The following is a 4,583-nucleotide window of genomic DNA, read 5'->3' as shown; positions in this document are numbered from 1 at the left end:
TTTTGTTTAAAAAAAAAAATAAAAAAAAAAATAAAATTAAAAAAAAAAAAATATATATATATATATATATATATATATATATATATATATATATATATATATATATATATATATACATATATATATATATGTATATATATATATATATATGTACCGTAAATTCCGGACTATAAGCCACTACTTTTTTACCAAATGTTCAGCCCTGCGGCTTATTCAGTGAAGCTGCTAATTTATGGAATTTTTCTAACGGCCACCAGCGGAACAGGAATTTAAAAGGTAAGATTTAGGCTAGTAGAAAATGTGCGCCAAGTAAGAATGTAATCTCTAGGTTATAGCATATATTTTCTGTATAGTTAAGGTATATACCAATACTGAGGAAGATGCACTTGATGGCGAAAATTATGAGGAGGGAGTTGAAGATGATCTACCGTGAATTTCACATTAACGGAATGTTTTTTTTTTCACAGGTATGATCGATACATTGCGAGCGTGATCGTACTAGCGTGTTGGGACATTTCAAAGGCACGGTTTGGGATGAAAGTTAAATTATTATTATTAAAGCTTTGAAAACTCTCTTGGTGTACCGTCTTTCTTTGTAAATATGTGTAACCATGTATTATATATATTTACAACTGTATATTTTTGTAATGTATTTATTTTAGAGATTTATTCTGTTATGTGTTCTACGGACAAATCAAAAATAAGGGGCGGAGCACACGCAGGCTGATGGGAAATGTGGTAAAGCTGAGTAACCGGTAGATCTGTCTGTTGTCGCAGCAGACAATAGTAGATATATATTTTTCCCACCCTTAACTTTGGAAATATACATTTTGTTTCCTTGGATTACTTTCAACGGGACCCCGACTTTACAAGTCTGCATCATACCTTAATTACGGGTATCATTTTCTACATGTGATGCTAATTGTGGTTCTGGATGTGTCGCATGTGTATGGTGGGTAGGTTTCGCAATGATCGCAGCAAGTCTTTAAGGCTAGGACTTTAGCTTGGCCTTTTGGCTGAGAGTAAGAGTCCTGGCTCCTAGGCTTTGTAGCGTATTATGAACTGGCCGATAACGGATAATGAATAACGAAGATTGAACAATAACCCTTAAAAACCCCCCCAGGAGTCTTCATTTCGAATAATGTTTGATTTTTGCAATCTGGAGATGGAATAAGAGCTTGCTCTGTCCACTCCACGCATCGGCCCGGTATTGCAGTACTTCTGGGAACGGTGCATTCGCACTGATCACTGCATGGCTCTGTGGCTAGGACCTTGACTCGGCCTCTTGGCTGAGAGCAAGTGTCTCGGCCCCTTGGTTTTGTAGCGTATTATGATTTGACCGATAACGTATAATGGATAATTGATAAAGAATATGGAACAATAATCCTCTACAGCAACTCCGAGTTGTTGGAGGTCGCCCGCAACGACGTCAAGCCATCGAGCGCGGGGTTTCCCTCGTGGTCGTCTCCAGCCTGCGGCCTTTGGGTCAAACTGGAGAATGGCTCGTGTCGGATGGTCTGGTGGTAGACGAAGGACATGGCCAAACCAGCGGGTGCGGCGTTGTGCGACCAAGGAAGATGCTCGGGGCTGGCACGTGCAGGCTCTGAGCTCTTTATTGGAGACTCGCTGGGGCCACCTGATGTTCTCGATGGTTCTGAGAGCCCTGCTATCAAAACCGTCGATTCTTGTGGCCAGGGTGTCGTTCAGGGGCCATGTTTCTGAGCCATAAAGCAGGATAGAGAGTACGGCGAGGTTGTAAATGCGGAGCTTCGTCTTGCATGCGATGGTCTGGTGCCGCCAGAGTGGTTTCCAGAGAGACTGCAGAGCAGATGCTGCCAGGGCTCTTCTGCGGAGAATCTCTGGTTTTAGGTCCCCATTGTCTGTCACCATGGAACCCAGATACACAAAGCTCTTGACAGGCTCTACGATGTCGCTACCAATTTGGATGGGAGGTGGATCTGGTCCATCACCGACATACATGAACTTGGTTTTCGTCCATCTCACTTGGAGGCCAAGCCGCGCTGCCTCTTCGCTGTAAATCCCCAGAGCGTCTCTCAGCTGGCTGTAGGAAGTGCCCAGCATGATGGTTTCGTCAGCATACTCCAGGTCAGTCAGGTGGTAGATGCCGAAAGACACACCGGGGATGCGCTCACTAACCCTGAACATCAGATGGTCGATGATGTAATTAAAAAGGAGCCACGCAGCCTTGACAAACGCCGCTGGAGATAGTAAACCAGTCGGAGTCAATGCCGTTGATACGGACACAGCTCTCTGCGTTGCTGTAGAGCATTTTGAACAGGGCTATGATCTTGGGTGGTGCTCTGAGAGCTTGGAGGATGTTCCACAGTGAAGAGTGGCAGACGGTGTCAAAGGCGGCCTTCAGATCAATGAATCCGATATATAGATGGCGATCTTTACGGAATTCACGGGTCTTCTCTATCAGCAAACGGACGGCAGAGATGTGGTCCGTTGTGGAGCGGTTGGGCATAAAGCCAGCCTGCTGGGGACGGCGGCAGCTTCTGATTGCTGGAAGGGCACGGCTGAGCAAGATCCTGGTAAAGACCTTGCCTTGGATGGAGAGTAAGGTTATACCTCTGTGGTTTCCACAGACAAGCCTGTCACCCTTGCATTTCCAGAAGGGCATGATGACTCCTCTGGTCCAGTCGGTGGGCAGCTGCTCCGATTCCCACACCTGATTGAATAGGCAGGTTAGCCACTCCACCATGCCATCACCGCCGGCCTTGAGCATCTCGCCGGTAATGGCACAGATGCCGGGGGCTTTCTTGGTGTTCAGCTTCTTCAGAGCAGCTCTCACTTCCTCGGGTGTTACAGGGTCTGTGCAGCAGGCGTCGCTAGGAGGTGCTGTGTTTGCAGCCACTAGGAGGGTGGGATCAGCCGGGATGGTGCTGTGCTGTAAGAGGAGGCTAAAGTGCTCCTTCCAGCGCGCGAGGCAGTTGGCTTCTGTCATGATAAGGTTGCTGTCTGAGTCTTTTACCTGTCTTTATGTGTGGGCCGCTACGGGCTTGGCGTAGTAGACTGAATATGCGGCTCATGTTGTTGTTGTTGGCCGCGGACTCAAGCTGTTGGGCTTCTGCCTGCCAAAACCTCTCCCTATCTTCAGCAATGGCCACATTGCACAGGCGGTTCGGTCTCCGATACTCCGTCGCCTATATATATAAATAAATAAATATATATATATATATATATATATATATATATATATATATATATATATATATATATATATATATATATATATATATATATATATATATATATATATATATATATACATACAATTATTGTATTATAAACAATACCAAAGTATTATTTTTTTCTATCACTGAGAGATAATTAATAGAGAGGTGAGTTTGATTTACCTAAAATATCGGCCCTCACAGTTAGACTACATAGCTATTTTTACCTTCTGGACTGATTCAATGTTGCCGCAACGTTCCGTCTTTTTTAAAGTAGCGGCTCTTTCGGCTCAGCTCACTAAAAACATTTGGAACCCAAACTGCTCTACAGATTATTTTTTGTTTTTTTTGTCTTCATCCATATATTAGCAATTACTATAGAACACAAAAAATATTCAAAAGGGGAAAATTAAAGCAAAACATGAAAAATGAAACAAAAGAAAAAAAAAATACAAGAAAAAAGAAAAAATAAGTAGAAAAGGTTACAAATGTAGAGAAAAGAAGTAAACCCTAAGGAAAAAAGAAAATGAACTAACAAACAAAAGCAAGAAAACTAGAAAACAAAAGAAAAAAGGGCGAGAAATAAAGAAGTAAAAAGCTAGGAAAAAAGAAACAAAAGAAGAAAACAATTAAGATAATGAGTAAAAGATAAAGTAGAAGAAAAAAAACAGGAAAAATGAATCTCTCTCTCTCTCTCTCTCTCTCTCTCTCTCTCTCTAGCAGTGGATCTATGCTTCCCAAGACACGGAAGGATGAGTACTTGTATTTATCCTGTGTCATCTAGAAGTCTTTATAAATCCTACAATAACAGGTGGCAATAGACCCTCCCACACTATTTTGGTATGAATGTTTAAGAATTTCAAAGAATCAGGCCACTATAACGTATACTGTTTAAAATTGTAAAATTCATCACTGATAGGCATGTTACTTTATACATTCAATTATTTAGAATAGAATACAATACAATATACTTTTATTATCATTGTTACAAAATGGGTTGAACATATTGTGACAACAAAATTGGACGTGGCACTCCAGTTTAACATTTTTCTGTGAGAATAAAAAACAATTTAAAAAAGATAATATACACAATATTTGCACAAGAAAGTGTGGGCATGTAGAGGCAGAAGATATTTTCATTGGGTGTTAACTTACAATATGGGATCGTATTATTAATGTGCAATACAAGAAGAAGTTGTACTTCTTCCAAAAAGTTAGTTAGTAAGATATCAAAGAAATAACTGAGTTACTCTATAATAAAAGCAACTAGTTACCTGTTACTTTAAAAATAAGTTGTTGTATCTCAAATAATTTGAAGTCTTCTTAGCATTAGTTGTGTAATAGAACATTGTCATATGTATTGAATTTCATCAGCAACAGATTAAA

The 4,583-nt window shown here is 40.7% G+C and overlaps 1 pseudogene; it reads left to right on the top strand.

Annotated features, from left to right (window-relative positions):
- Positions 1-996: 996 nt before the first annotated feature.
- LOC148364942 (U2 spliceosomal RNA) lies at positions 997-1,241 on the top strand (annotated as a pseudogene).
- The last annotated feature ends 3,342 nt before the right edge of the window (positions 1,242-4,583 follow it).

Source organism: Urocampus carinirostris, chromosome 5 (assembly GCF_059441175.1).
Source record: "Urocampus carinirostris isolate Australia breed hairy pipefish chromosome 5, RoL_Ucar_1.0, whole genome shotgun sequence".
Taxonomy (NCBI): domain Eukaryota; kingdom Metazoa; phylum Chordata; class Actinopteri; order Syngnathiformes; family Syngnathidae; genus Urocampus; species Urocampus carinirostris.
This window is presented reverse-complemented; position numbering and strand designations above follow the sequence as displayed.